At 40.3% G+C, this 16,715-nt stretch overlaps 1 protein-coding gene across 10 annotated transcripts in view; it reads left to right on the forward strand.

Moving 5' to 3' along the window:
- FAM13A (family with sequence similarity 13 member A) overlaps nt 1-16,715 on the forward strand; it is a 337,557-nt gene that overhangs the window by 195,093 nt on the left and 125,749 nt on the right. The window lies entirely within an intron of this gene.

Genomic DNA, 16,715 nt, shown 5'->3' on the forward strand with positions numbered 1-16,715 from the left:
ACCCTGATCTTTGTTATTACCTTTTAACTACTAATTCTGGGCCTGATGTCTCACTTTAAATGTGTGACTACCATCCTCAAATGGGCCTTCATTTTGCTGGCAGTCCAACTGCTCTCTCCAGTCCTTTCTCTCTACTCTCTTTTAAACACTGTTGTATACCTTCTCCTTTGTCCTTAACCTACAACATCCCCCTTCTCATTGTTCACTCTCAGATGATGACCTTACTTCCATTTGAGAACATCAAGAGAGAATGTCCATCAGTTCTCACCTTCATCCACTCTGCACCTGTGCTGTGCTCTCGCCTTCCTTCCACTCACAAGAGATGTGCTGTGTTTGCTTCTCTCCTAGAGCAGCCCTCCCCTGTGGATAAGATCCCATACCCTCTACCCTCTCCTCCTTTCTGGGATCATCAGGTTTTTTGTCTCTCTACCAAGTCAATCCCATTAGTGCAGAAGTATGCTGTATTTCCAAACTTAGTTGGGGCTGGAGGGCAGGGGAGGACCTTTCCTTTTGAGAGCTTCTCTGTTGGCTTAGATGGTAAAGAATCTGCCTGCAGTGCAGGAGACTGGGGTTCAATCCCTGGATCAGGAAGATCCCCTGGAGAAGGTAACGCTGGCTACCCACTGCAGTATTCTTGCTTGAAGGATCCCATGGACAGAGGAGCCCAGTGGGCTACAGTCCATGGAGTTGCAAAGAGTCAGACATGACTGAGCAACTAACACGTTCAACCTCTTTCTTGACTCCAACATGCCCCTCATCATTTAACCTTCACCCATTTGCTCTGCTATTTCTTACAACAGAAATCCTCAATGAATTATATAAGCTTGCTGTTTCACTTCTTCTCTGTTCTCTCTGTAACCCACACTAATCAGTCCTGCTACAGAATGAAATGGTTTTGTCAAATGATGCCACTTTGTGAAAATCAGTGGCCAGTTCTTAATTTTCATCTTATTCACCCTGTCAGCAGCATTTGATACACTTGGTCATGCATTCTTTTTTAAAGATGTAATTTTTTGATGTATAATACAACTTTTTGAGATATAATTTGTGTACCATAATACGTGAAAGTGAAAGTCACTCAGTCGTGTCTGACTCTTTGCAACCCCATGGACTATACAGTCCATGGAATTCTCCAAGCCAGAACCCTGGAGTGGGAGTGGGTAGCCTTTCCCTTCTCCAGGGGATCTTCCCAACCCAGGGATCAAATCCAGGTCTTCTGCATTGCAGGCGGATTCTTTACCAACTGAGCCACAAGGGAAGCCCAAGAATACTGTAGTGGGTAGCCTATCCCTTCTCCAGTGGATCTTCCTGACCCAGGAATCAAACAAGGGTCTCCTGCATTGCAGGCAGATTCTTTACCAACTGAGCTAATTATAAATTTGCAATTCAATGATTTTTAATATATTCACATATCCAAGACATTTCATCACTTCATAGAGTAACCCCATAGTCATTTGCAGTCACTTCCCATCACTCAGTCCCTCGTAGCCAGTGATTTACATTTTGTCTCTCCAGATGTGTGTGTTCTGGACATTTTATATAAATGGAATAATCCAGTATATTTTCTTTGCATCTGCCTTCTTTCACTGAATGTGATGTTTTCAAGATTCATCTCTGTTATAGCATATATCATTGCTTCATCCCTTTTTACTGCTGAATAATATACTATTATATGGATATACACATTTAGCTGTCCATTCATCTGGCAATGGATATTTGAGTTGTTTCCATTCTTTGACTTTAGTGAGTAATGGTGCAATGAGCATTCACATACAAGTCTTTATGTGGACCAGTGTTTTCAAATTGCTGGATTATATGGTAACTGAATTTATTCCTTCCTTGTTGAGACCCCTTTCCCTTGCCTTTCAGGACACTGATAGGTTTCCCTCTACTTTACTGTCCACTCCTTAGTCTGTCTAACCTTGGAGTGCTCTGGAGGTCAATTCTTAGTCTTCTTCCCTTCTCTATCTAGATTCACTCTCTAGGTGATCTCTTCCAATTACTTGGTTTTTGAATACCATCTATATACAGATAATTTCCAAACATGTATTTGCAGTTCAAGCCTCTCAACTCTTAACTCCTGTATCTAACTGCCTCCATGACATCTCCACTTGTCTATCTTATGTGCATCTCAATTCTAGCATGTCTAGAGCTATAAACTCCTGATTTACCCACCAGAATCTCTACCTCCTGCTGTCTTTTCCAACTCCATGATGGCAGTTCCCTTTTTTCAATGTTAGGGCCAAAACCTTTGGAGTCATCCTTGAATCCTTCCTCCTGTCCATGGCATCAGCAAATCCTGTTGACTCCATGTCCAAAGCATGTCCAGAATCCGGTCTTCTCTCAATGTCTCCCTGATCCAATTCACAAACTTCTCAGTTACTTCCTAGCTGGTCTCCTTTAATAACTCTAACCAGCCTTTTCTTGATGTAGCAGTAAGGATCCTTTTAAAATGAAAGACCTGTTTCTTCTTTGTTCAACACTTTATCAAAGTTTTTTCCCCCTCAAGGTGAAAACCAAAGTGTCAGAAGTGCCCACAGGTCTCCATGATCTGAGCCCTCTGCTGCTTCAGTGACGGCACCTCCTGCCACTTCTCTTCTCACTCATTTGTCTTCAGCTACAGTGGCCTCCTTGCTGCTCCTCAGACTTGCAAATCATGCTTCCTCCTCAGGATCTTTGCACTGCTCTGCCTCTGAAATGCTCCTCCCCAGACATTCTTCTGAGACTTTCCTTTATTTCTTTAGGTCTGTGGTCAAGACTGCCAGTGGCCTCCCAAGATCTAATCTCCTTCTCTTTCTTGGCTGGGTACACGGATGCACAGCTATAAGACCACTTTCCCTAATTTCCCTGGCAGCTGTGTGTCACCATGACTAAATTTTGGCCAATAAAAGTAAGCAGTGGGATTTCTCTCTAAGGTGGGGTGGGAGGGGGCTTACCTTTCTTTCACTCTCCCTTCATTCTCCCTTCACTCTCTCTCTATCCCACAGTGTTTGCAACACAAACCAAAGTTTCTGCCCTCATGGAACTTACATCTGCTTGGGGGAAAAGACAAAAATTAACGAAAGTAGATACACAATGTGTTTGATGGTACTGGATGCAGTGGAAATAAGTAAAGTTCATTTCAAGTCACTTAGTCGTGTCTGACTCTTTATGACCCCATGGACTGTAGCACACCAGGCTTCCCTCTCCATCACCAACTCCTGGAGCTTACTCAAACTCATGTCCATCGAGTTGGTAATGCCATCCAACCATCTCATCCTCTGTCAGCCCCTTCTCTTCCCGCCTTCAATCTTTCCCAGCATCAGTGTCTTTTCAGATGAGTCAGTTCTTCACATCAGGTGGCCAAATTGGAGTTTCAGCTTCAGCATCAGTCCTTCCAATGAATATTCAGGACTGATTTAGTAGGGTCATGTTAATAGGGAGTGGGGCATTTTGCTGTTTATTCTGTACTGTCAGAGATAGCTCCACGGATAAGGCAGAATTTGAGGAAAATCTTACATCAGTTTGGATTAGGTGGTCTTTTTTGTTGTTGTTTGTTTGTTTTTTTACATAAAAGACCCTGATGCTGGGAAAGGTTGAAAGCAGGAAGAGAAGGGGACTGAATGACTGAACTGACTGACTGACTGAAAGAATCTGCCTGCAGTGTGGGAGACCTGGGTTCGATCCCTGGGTTGGGAAGATCCCCTGGAGGAGGGCCTGGCAACCCACTCCAGTATTCTTGTTTGGAGAATCCCCATGAACAGAGGACCCTGGAGGCTTACAGTCCATGGGGTCTCAAAGAGCTGGACATGACTGAGTGACTAAGCACACAAACCCCAAACAACCCTGACTTTAACAAGATAGAAATGTATTTCAGGACTTCCCTGGCATTCCAGTAGTTAAGACTCTGCATTCCCAATACAGGGAGCACGGTGAGTTCAGTCCCTGGTCAGGGAACTAAGATCCTGCATGCCACACAGCACAGCCAAAAGAAACAGAGCTATAAAAATATATTTCCTCCAAATGAGCAAAATCTGTAAGCCAGGCTAGGAGGGGTAATGAGGCTGTTGGAGGTCACTACAGAGCCAAGACCCTTTAGCTTACAGCTCCTCAGAGCTGCAGTGCAGAGCTCCCTGCCTGGGTGTTGCCATCTGCTTTCCCACCAGGCCACAGAAGGTGTGTTGCCGTCCTGCATTTCCATTAATCATTTAGTTTGCCCTGAATTTGACAGTTCATTACTTCATTTCTCACCTTCACTTTGGTCAGGAGAAGGGGGTTTTAATAGTCAAGTTTACAATTCTCTGTACAATTCTGGACAAATCATTTCAGTTCTGTGACCCCTGTACATTATTTCTGGGATGATGGGATTAGAACAGACCTCTCATCAGCTTTAAAACTAAGTGATTAAAAGCCAATACAATATTGTAAAGTAATTAGCCTCCAATTAAAATAAATAAATTTATAATAAAAAAAACTAAGTGCTTCTAAAATAGTCATTTAATTTCTGACTCTTCCACCTATTTTTCTTGCGTGAACATGAAACTTGTGTGACCAGCCATAATCAAGCAATTCAGTTATTTAATTTTAAGTTTATTTTTTCCATTTTAACACTTACCTTCAAAACCTTGAAGAGAAATTATTTACTTCTCGATAATTTTTTTTAATTCTGAATCAGCATACATTATTCTAAGGATTTTTTAAAAATTCACCTGCCCAGGATCTATTGGAGATGGAAATGGGAAATGAGGTGGTAGGATGAATTTTGGCAAGTGTACCACTTTTTAAAAATCTCCAAAGGATATTCTGATGTGCACCCCTGGGGAAGAAGCACTGCTTCCTGGCATTCCATCTAGCATCAGTAGCATCCCTCTGGATCCCTGAGCATCCAGAGAACATTTTGTTGTAAGGCCCCATCACCCTCTAAGTTCACAAGAACTTGAGGCCAAAGGATTGCATTTAGGGTTGGATGTTAAACATTCCCATTGATTGATCATTGATTTTTATTAGAGATAAATGATCAAAATTTTCAAAGCAGATTTTTATATTACTAATAGAATGAGAATTTGTAGAAATCTTACATTTAAATTCCTAAACTACTCAGTTTACACACCTGAATTTTTTTCCTGATGAAAGACCTAAAGTCAGAAACTTGAACTTAGTAATGGCAGATGGAACTGTATTGATGCTAGTGAGAGGCCTCACCTTACTGCCATGTACAGATTTCTCTATGAGCAGCCCCTGAAAGATGAGACTTACTTGAGCCTAAGTCCCAGGCCACATGGCTCTACTATGGGGCTGCTTAGTTCAAGTAAATGCAGTTTCCTGGTGTTGCATTAATAATCCTCATGCTCTGTAAATTTAGATTCTACCCATTTCTTTACATAGCTCTTTTTCAACTAACTTAATTTTGAAACTGAATATAGATGGCACTTTTAAAATAAGAATAATTATGCTTACACAGTGGAATTAATCTGCTTTATGGTATCAATATTTGTGAAAGAAAGGTAGATACTATCAGTTCATTCTGTTATTCATTTATTCATTATAGGAATATTTAACAGTCTTCTACTATTTACCAAATGCAACTCTAGGATGCAAGGCAACAGCAATTAACAAAACAGACAAAAAATTCTACTGTGATAGCCTGTAGCTTTTACAGAGGGGAGAGGAGGTGTGAGAAGAGTTAACCAAGTCCTAAGAGGTTTGTTACTTACTTGAGCCACACTGTGAAACCGTAATTAATCTGATCTATTACATTTCCCTGGGTTGGGATCAAACCTGTGTCTCCCACATTGTAGGCAGATGCTTCACCGTTATCTAAGCCACCAGGGAAGTCTAAATACATTTCAAGATGAACTTTTTATATTGTGAATTTTTTGTTTTTTCACATGTGAGTAATTTTTCTAATCAACTTAGTTAAGATGATTTTATACCAAGTATGGATTCACTCTAAAATTTAGATTAAGATGAGATTTTAATTAGTTATAATTTTACCATTGACCCATTTATACCAAAAAAAAAGAGAAAAAAAAGATATGCGCAAGAAGCTACCTTGCAAATTTTCTTAAAGCATGTTAATAACTTACTTTAAAAAAAAAAAAAAAAACCTGGAACATTAATTAACTTGCACTGTCAGTTCAGTTCAATCGTTCAGCCATGTCCTACTCTTTGCAACCCCACAGACTGCAGCACGCCAGGCTTCCCTATCCATTACCAACTCCCAGAGCTTGTTCAAACTCATATTCATTGAGTCGGTGATGCCATCCAACCATCTCATCCTCTGTCGTCCCCTTCTCCTCCTGCCTTCAGTCTTTCCCGGCATCAGGGTCTTTTCCAGTGAGTCAGTTCTTTGCATCAGGTGGCCAAAGTATTGGAGCTTCAGCTTTAGCATCAGTCCTTCCAATGATTATTCAAGACTTATTTCCCTTAGGATTGACTGGTTTAATCTTGCAGTCCAAGGGACTCTCAACAATCTTCTCCAGCATCACAGTTCAATAGCATCAATTCTTAGGTGCTCAGCTTTCTTTATGGTCCAACTCTCACATCCGTACATGACTACTGGAAAAACCATAGCTTTGACTAGATAGACCTTTCTCAGCAAAGTAATGACGTGGTCTGACAAAACATGGTCCACTGGAAAAGGGAATGGCAAACCACTTCAGTATTCTTGTCTTAAGAACCCCATGAACAGTACGAAAAGGCTTGCACTGTAGCTGGCTCATAAAAGATTGATCAGATTATTTATCAGGAGAATTGATAGCTGCTGTTTAATAAATAAGTCTCACTTCTGAAAAGCAAAATTTAAATCATTTTTGAGCAAAATCAAAGGCTTTTAAAATTTTTTCTAATTTAGAAGGTTTTAAAAAATGTTTAAGCTAAAAATGCCTTTTATAAAAAAATTAGAGCAAAACATGTGTTTCCTGGTACTTATTTCACCATTTCTTCCTCTGAAGGTGCTAAGTTTAATGAACGTGAAGGAAAAGCAAGAGTCTTTGTCCTCTTTGAACAAATGACAAGTGCAGGACAGGAAAGGTCAAGGATATTGAGAAGGTCCAGTGAACTTTATTTAGAAAGTCTAAATGTTAAATATTAACTTTTCTGCTTTCATCCTGCTATCAGTTTCCCTTCATCATTGAGCCTTGAGTGTAATTTTCTGCCCTGTTCTAATCTCCTCTTGAAGTACCTGATGGTGGAAAGAATAGACTTTTACCATTTCAGAATTCAAGCACAGCACTCCTAAGACCAAAACATTAAAGTTTGTTAGACTTAAACTTTTAAAAATTATGTATTAATAATATAGTTTCATAATAGTGTGCCAAATTGTTATAAATTTTTCTACAGTTGATTCACATGCCCATCCCTTTTCTAGGAAGAAGCATAATAGGAAATACTCACCTATAAAAGTAAAGGGGGCTACAGGTTTCAGAGAGATTGGTCCCTGTCCACTAAACTGAGTCCCTCCTGTTTCTGAACTCACCTGCCATTGCTCGGTTTCAGAGCAGATGGCTCCTACCCGACACCTGCGCATGGCACAGAGTTGTGCCCTCACAGTTACAGATTTTACATGGATAAATATCAAAACAAGTGTTATTTTTTCATGTCTTTTCTTTTTAGTCACATCAATGTTTCAGGGTAAATCAGATTGTGGCATCACAGACATGTTTTTCTGTGGTGCTGGATTCTTTGTTCAGTTTTTAAAGATTAGACCATGTTAAAAACCTTTGTAGTACTGATTAAGGCAGAATTTGGTTTTGGACCTTTGAAATTTATTCATGTATGTTTTATTTTTTGTTTGTTTTTAATTTTGTTAGTACAGTTAATTTATAGTGTTGTGTTAGTTTCAGGTATACAGCACAATGATTCAGATATATAGATATATAGATACTCATTTTCAGTTTCTTTTGCCTTATAGGTTATTACAAAATATTGAGTAGATTTCCCTGTGCTATACAATAGGTCTTTGTTGTCTATGTTATATGTAGCAGTGTGTATATCAGAGAAGGCAATGGCAACCCACTCCAGTACTCTTGCCTGGAAACTCCCATGGACCGAGGAGCCTGGTAGGCTGCAGTCTGTGGGGTCTGGAAAGTCAGACACGACTGAGCGACTTCACTTTCACTTTTCACTTTCCTGCATTGGAGAAGGAAATGGCAACCCACTCCAATGTTCTTGCCTGGAGAATCCCAGGGATGGGGGACCCTGGTGGGCTGCCATCTATGGGATCGCACAGAGTCAGACACGACTGAAGTGACTTAGCAGCAGCAGTGTGTATATGTTAATCCCAAATTCCTAATTTATCCATCCTTCCAGCATCCCCTTTGGTAACCATAAGTTTGTTTTATGTATATTTTAGATATAGTATACCTAAATAACACAAGTATTATTAGATATATATATATATATATATATGCTTGTGTTAAGTCGCTTCAGTCATGTCCGACTCTGCGACCCTATGGACTGTAGCTCACCAGACTTCTCTGTTCATGGGAATTCTCCAGGCAAGAATACTGGAGTGGGTTGCCATGCACTCCTCCAGGGGATCTTCCTGACACAGGCATCAAACTCGTGTCCTCGTGTCTCCTGTGGTTCATGCAATGCAGGTGGATTCTTTACCACTGAGCCACCAGAGAAACCTATATGTATATGTGTATACACACACACACATTTACACACATTTTTATTTGCTAACTCACACTTATATATCACAGCACACTGTATTATCTATCATAACAAAACTTTTTCACAGCCCCATTAAACCTTTGTAGATATTTTAATGACTAAATATACTTTCATCATATACATAGGCCATAATTACCTATTATAGTAATTTGTTTATTTAGAATGATTTTATTTGGAACATATTATAAATAAAAATATGATGAGCACATTTTCCAAATAGTTTCCTCGTATCTGATTTCTTTCCCCTAAGATCATATTGCTAGAATAGTTCAGTGGGTGCCACACAGATAAATTTAAAGAAAGTGTTAATTATTAATGCCCTTAAGAAAAGAAGAAAATGGGTTGCATTATGAGATATAATGTGATTTTTATTAAAAAAAAAAAACCTTTTTTTCTTATAATTTAGCATTTAACTTATGACCAAATATACAGGGTAGTGGTAAGCACAGGCCCTGAGGCCTGGCTCTCTGGGTTATAACTGTGTCTCTGCCACTTCCTCACTGGACAGACAACTCAAAGTATGCCTCAGTTTCCTCAGCTGTGAAATGGTAATAATTATAGTCCCTGCCTCTTTGAGTTGTTGTAAGAATTAAATGGGTTAATTTATGTAAATCTCTTAGAACCATGCTAGCAGAGTGTCACTAAATATTTATAACACTAACAGCAATAGCATCTAAGAATATTTCTTAATTTTACATTTTCAAAGGTTTTTCTTCTGTTTCTATTTCCCTGGCATCTCAAATACTAACATATTTCAAATTACTTCTTAATTAGATTCTTTCATACCTGCAAGTACATGCACAGAATGCGCCTTCCTAAAGATTCCTAGAATTGTTAGTGTTTGAGTTGTACACATAAATCACGCGACATATGCCTAGATCCTTATCTCAAACAGCCAAAGGCAGAATGCTTAGCAAAATGTTTTTCATAGATGTTTGGAGGGCTTTAATAGTTTTCACCTTCAAGTACAAAAGTTATCACAAAGATCACTAAAATAAAGGAGCAAAAGTAGTGTGAATTCGTGGATATCTTCAATGGAAAAAGAAAGCTGTCTACCCTAGTCAGTATCCCAAACCCTTGGCCATTTTTCTGCTGTAGTCACGTGCTCTGAAACTGCAGGTGGGTCTCTTCAAAGGCATTCACTCTGTTTATTACAATAAGATATTTATTTTTATTGCAGTAAATCTGTGCCCCACAGGGCTTGCCTAAATCTCATGGAAAGTGAAAGTGATGATCACTCAGTCATGTCTGACTCTTTGCAACCCCATGGACAATACAGTCCATGGAATTCTCCAGGCCAGAATACTGGAGTAGATAGCCTTTCCCTTCTCCAGGGCATCTTCCCAGCTCAGGGATCAAAGCCAGGTCTCCCACATTGCAGGCAGATTCTTTACCAGCTGAGCCACAAGGGAAGTCCAGAACCTCACTGAGTCACTAGCAATTCTTGGGTAGATAAGGCAGGGCTGTGTGACCTCCTGACCCATTCTTGCTAAGTTCAGAGCTGATCTTGGCCTGTTATATGTTAACATGCCAATGACAAAAAGGGAGGACACAACCAGAAGAAAAGCATAGAGAAATGGCCTCCATATAGATTTCTTCTTCCTGTTCGCTCTGAAGCAGGGGTCCTCAAAGTCAGCTGTACTGATGGTTTGGAGCAGATAACTTTTTCATGGCAGGCTGTCCTGTGCACTGTAGAATGTTTAGTCACATCTCTGGCTTCTACTCACTAGTTTACAATGTCACACACCCTTGCCCCTGTCATGTAGTTGCTGGTATCTGAATCCTAGTATGGCCTTCAGTTCTGTTCAGTTCAGTCGCTCAGTTATATCTGACTCTTTGCGACCCCATGAACCGCAGCACGCCAGGCCTCCCTGTCCATCACCAACCCCCGGAGTCCACTCAAACCCATGTCCATCGAGTTGGTGATGCCATCCAACCATCTCATCCTCTGTCGTCCCCTTCTCCTCTTGCCCTCAACCTTTCCCAGCATCAGAGTCTTTTCAAAAGAGTCAGCTCTTTGCATCACGTGGGTAAAGTATTGAAATTTCAGCTTCAACATCAGTTCTTCCAATGAACACCCAGGACTGATCTCCTTTAGCATGGACTGGTTGGATCTCCTTGCAGTTCAAGGGACTCTCAAGAGTCTTCTCCAACACCACAGTTCAAAAGCATCAATTCTTCGGTGCTCAGTTTTCTTCACAGTCCAACTCTCACATCCATACATGACCACTGGAAAAACCATAGCCTTGACTAGATGGACCTTTGTTGACAGACTAATGTCTCTGCTTTTTAATATGCTGTCTAGGTTGGTCATAACTTTCCTTCCAAGGAGTAAGCATCTTATAATTTCATGGCTGCAATCACCATCTGCAGTGATTTTTGGAGCCCCAAAAAATAAAGTCTGCCACTGTTTCTACTGTTTCCCCATCTATTTGCCATGAAGTGATGGGACCCGATGCCATGATCTTAGTTTTCTGAATGTTGAGCTTTAAGCCAACTTTTCACTCTCCTCCTTCACTTTCATCAAAGGCTCTTTACTTCTTCTTCACTTTCTGCCATAAGGATGGTGTCATCTGCATATCTGAGGTGATTGATATTTCTCCCGGCAATCTTGATTCCAGCTTTTCCTTCCTCCAGCCCAGCGTCTCTCATGATGTACTCTGCATTTAAGTTGAATAAGCAGGGTGACAATATACAGCCTTGCTGCTGCTGCTGCTGCTGCTGCTGCTGCTAAGTCACTCAGTCATGTCCGACTCTGTGCGACTCCATAGATGGCAGCACACCAGGCTTCCCAGTCCCTGGGATTCTTCAGACAAGAACACTGGAGTGGGTTGCCATTTCCTTCTCCAGCGCATGAAAGTGAAAAGTGAACATGAAGTCGCTCAGTCGTGTCCAACTCCTAGCAACCCCATGGACTGCAGCCTACCAGGCTTCTCCGTCCATGGGATTTTCCAGGCAAGAGTACTGGAGTGGGTTGCCATTGCCTTCTCCATATACAGCCTTGATGTACGCCTTTTCCTATTTGGAACCAGTCTGTTGTTCCATGTCCAGTTCTAACTTTTCCTTCCTGACATGCATACAGGTTTCTCAAGAGGCAGGTCAGGTAATCTGGTATTCCCATCTCTTTCAGAATTTTCCACAGTATATTGTGATCCACACAGTCAAAGGCTTTGACATAGTCAATAAAGCAGAAATAGATGTTTTTCTGGAACTCTCTTGCTTTTTCGATGATCCAGCAGATGTTGGCAATTTGATCTCTTGTTCCTCTGCCTTTTCTAAAACCACCTTGAACATCTGGAAGTTCATGGTTCACGTATTGCTGAAGCCTGCCTTGGAGAATTTTAAGCATTATTTTACTAGCGTGTGAGATGAGTGCAATTGTGCGGTAGTTTGAGCATTCTTTGACATTGCCTTTCTTTGACATTGGAATGAAAACTGACCTTTTCCAGTCCTGTGGCCACTGCTGAGTTTTCCAAATGTGCTGGCATATTGAGTGCAGCACTTTCACAGTGTCATCTTTCAGGATTTGAAATAGCTCAACTGGAATTCCATCACCTCCACTAGCTTTGTTTGTAGTGATGCTTCCTAAGGCCCACTTGGCTTCACATTCCAGGATGTCTGGCTCTAAGTGAGTGATCACACCATCGTGATTATCTGGGTTGTGAAAATCTTTTTTGTACAGTTCTTCTGTGTATTCTTGCCACCTCTTCTTAATATCTTCTGCCTCTGTTAGGTCCCTACCATTTCTTTCCTTTACTGAGCCCATCTTTGCATGAAATGTTCCCTTGGTATCTCTAATTTTCTTGAAGAGGTCTCTCGTCTTTTCCATTCTATTGTTTTCCTCTATTTCTTTGCATTGATCGCTGAGCAAGGCTTTCTTATTTCTCCTTGCTATTCTTTGGAACTCTGCATTCAAATGGGTGTATCTTTCCTTTTCTCATTTGCTTGTTGCTTCCCTTCTTTTCACAGCTATTTGCAAGGCCTCCTCAGACAGCCATTTTGCTTTTTTGCATTTCTTTTTCTTGGGGATGGTCTTGATTCCTATCTCTTGTACAATGTCAGAAACCTCCATCCATAGTTCATCAGGCACTCTGTCTATCAGATCTAGTCCCTTAATTCTATTTCTCATTTCCACTGTATAGTCATTAGGGATTTGACTTAGGTCATACCTGAATGGTCTAGTGGTTTTCTCCACTTTCTTCAATTTCAGTCTGAATTTGGCAATAAGGAGTTCATGATCCAAGCCACAGTCAGCTCCTGGTCTGGTTTTTGCTGACTATATAGAGCTTCTCCATCTTTGGCTGCAAAGGATATAATCAGTATGATTTCAGTGTTGACCATCTGGTGATGTCCATGTGTAGAGTCTTCTCTTGTGTTGTTGGAAGAGGATGTTTGCTATGACCAGTGTGTTCTCTTGGCAGAACTCTGTTAGCCTTTGCCCTGCTTCATTCTGTACTCCCAGGCCAAATTTGCCTGTTACTCCAGGTGTTTCTTAACTTCCTACTTTGCATTCCAGTCCCCTATAATGAAAAGGACATCTTTTTTGGGTGTTAGTTCTAGAAGGTCTGTAGGTCTTCATAGAACTGTTCAACTTCAGCTTCTTCGGCTTTTATGGTCGGGGCGTAGACTTGGATTACCGTGATATTGAAAGGTTTGCTTTGGAAACAGAGTTCATTCTGTCGTTTTTGAGACTGCATCCAAGTACTGCATTTCGGACTCTTTTGTTGACCATGATGGCTATTCCATTTCTTCTAAGGGATTCCTGCCCACAGTAGTAGATATAATGGTCATCTGAGTTAAATTCACTCATTCCAGTCCATCTTAGTTCACTGATTCCTAGAATATCAATGTTCACTCTTGCCATCTCCTGTTTGACCACTTCCAATTTGCCTTGATTCATGGACCTGACATTCCAGGTTCCTATGCAGTATTGCTCTTTAAAGCATCGAACCCTACTTCTATCACCAGTCACATCCACAACTGGGTATTGTTTTTGCTTTGGCACCATCCCTTCATTCTTTCTGGAGTTATTTCTCCACTGATCTCCAGTAGCATATTGGGCACCTCCCGACCTGGGGAGTTCATCTTTCAGTGTCCTATCTTTTTGCCTTTTCATGCTGTTCATTATGGAGGCTATTTTAATGTGAACTGGCAAAATCAAATAAGCTGCATGTTACCTTTTTGTACCTTAGAATATTTTTTTTGCATAAATTGTTGAATCAAATTTAGGACCCAAATTTTCACCAAACCTACATTCATTTCAATATTGAGAGAAAATATACTACTTTTTCAGTGTTTTTTAATTGATATTTCATGTTTATTCTTATGAAAAGTCACATGAAAAATGAGCCCCTGTATGAAAAATATAATCACATGTATTTACATTTTTCATATTCTTTTGCTGTTTACCTGAGTATTTCTCTTGGAAGTACATATTGTTGGCTAATACAGCTATGAGCTATAGTTAGTTCATAATTTTTTAGAATTTTTCTTTGATTTTCCTGAACTTATGTATATTCTGCAGAGAAATGCAACTGAAGAGTTGATTGATAATCATCAGATTTGGGCATATTTTACGTAACAACTATACTAGTAAAGCCTAGCTTTTCCTTAGTGTTTATTTTGTGTTAAATGTAACTCTTTGCTAAATTAGTTTCATGTAATCCTCATAGTAGTATGAATGTACTAAATATTTATGTTCATAATTTTCCCCTTGTAATTTTTTAAACATTAAGCCTAATATTTAATGTTTTATTGGAGTATAATTGTTTTGCAATGTTGTGCTAGTTTCTGTTGTACAACAACATGAATCAGCTATATGGACACATATATTCCCTCCCTCCCTCCCACCCCTATCTCACCGCTCTAGGTCATCAAATCTCTGAGCTGAACTCCCTGTGCTATACAGCAGGTTCCCACTAGGTATCTATTGTGCACATGGTAGTGTATATATCGGAGAAGGCAATGGCACCCCACTCCAGTACTGTTGCCCGGAAAATCCCATGGATGGAGGAGCCTGGTAGGCTGCAGTCCATGGGGTCGCTAAGAGTCAGACACGATTGAGCGACTTCACTTTCACTTTTCACTTTCATGCATTGGAGAAAGAAATGGCAACCCACTCCAGTGTTCTTGCCTGGAGAATCCCATGGATGGAGAAGCCTGGTAGGCTGCAGTCCATGGGGTCGAACGGAGTCGGACGCGACTGAAGTGACTTAGTAGTAGTAGCAGCAGCAGCAGCAGTAGTAGTAGTAGTAGTCAGATCAGATCAGTTGCTCAGTCGTGTCCGACTCTTTACGACCCCATGAATCGCAGCACGCCAGGCCTCCCTGTCCATCACCAACTCCCGGAGTTCACTGAGACTCACGTCCATCAAGTCAGCAATGCCATCCAGCCATCTCGTCCTCTGTCGTCCCCTTCTCCTCCTGCCCCCAATCCCTCCCGTCATCAGAGTCTTTTCCAATGAATCAACTCTTCACATGAGGTGGCCAAAGTACTGGAGTTTCAGCTTTAGCATCATTCCTTCCAAAGAAATCCCAGGGCTGATTACCTTCAGAATGGACTAGTGGTGTATATATATGTCAGTGGTACTCTCTTGTTACTCTTTTTAATTGCCCGTTATCCTATCCTCTTGTTCACTCAGTGTCTTGGGAATATCTTGTAGTTGAGTGTCTGACAGTAAGTGTTTATTAATGGGTTTAAAACTTTGCTAGACTTTTTGCTAAAAATGTTGTTTTTAGTCACTAAGTCATGTCCCACTCTTTTGTGACCCCATGAACTGCCTGCCAGGCTCCTTTTTCCATGGGATTTCCCAGGCAAGAATACTAGAGTGGGTTGCCATTTCCTTCTCCATGGCGTCTTCCCAACTCAGGGACCAAACTTGTGTCTCCTGCATTGGCAGGAGGAGTCTTTACCATTGAGCCATCAAGGAAGCCCAATAAAAATGTTACAAATAATATAAAGCAGAAGAAGGGGAAATCTGGTTGAGACCACGTGACCTAGAAACTTGAGATGACTAAGATTATGCTATTAGATGACATGCAATGAAGTATAGAGTGTGTGGTGGTGAGTTAACAGAAATTCAGAATTGGGAAAGGTTATTTAGACCTGACAGTAGTAGTTAGTGAAGCTCTGTGGTCAGTGTATTCTTATCTCAACTTCATAGGAAGTTAAGATTTGATTTGGTTGGTGATTGGTCAGTGATCAGCAGATGACATTCTAGGTGAAAGGACAAGGAAGAGACAGTCCTCAAGGTGAGAAAAAGCTTCCAGAGTAACAAATACAATTGATCCAAGTTTTTGAAAATTTCCTGCGATTCTGACATGATTTTTACACATTTTTAGGAAAAGAATATTGATCATATTCTCATATTTTCTGACTTAAAATAAGACAATGTGAGAGTATTTCTGGGGTTGGAGAGACCTCAGGTATAAAAGGTCTGTACTCTGAGTATTCATTTGGCATTTGTGTTGTCCGTGATTCCAGAGATAGAAGAAAAGTAAAAATATGTTATTTTTTGCATTTATTTCCTTAATTCAAAATGTATTATACCATGCTTTGCCCTACAAAAGATTACAATGGAAACTTGCAATCTGGTGTGTATTTTGCTTCTTGGTAGTGAATATTTCTGCATAACTATCCCACACTGGAATTCTTTATTTCACTGGTTCTCATACTTATTTTCTTCTGCTTCTTTCTAGCTATTTATTCTATTCTTCTAGGTTGCTGTCTTATATACTCTCATAATCTCTCATTACATGGAATAGTTATTTCTAAGGAGGCATTAGGCCTGGGGAAAATTGGTTTGAGAGTCCAGGAGAGGTGTGTGGATCATATATGGTTTGAAAGTTCCCCTCAGAAATATTGGTATCACCCCTTTACTGTACCCTTTGCTATGGGGAACACATGTATACCTGTGGCGGATTCATTTTGATATTTGGCAAAACTAATACAATTATGTAAAGTTTAAAAATAAAATAAAATTAGAAAAAAAAAAAAGAGTTTTTATACACATTTTTATTTCTATATCTCAGTTGATATTTTTCTGGAGTATGATTAAT

The sequence above is a fragment of the Bos javanicus genome, chromosome 6, assembly GCF_032452875.1.
Source record: "Bos javanicus breed banteng chromosome 6, ARS-OSU_banteng_1.0, whole genome shotgun sequence".
Taxonomy (NCBI): domain Eukaryota; kingdom Metazoa; phylum Chordata; class Mammalia; order Artiodactyla; family Bovidae; genus Bos; species Bos javanicus.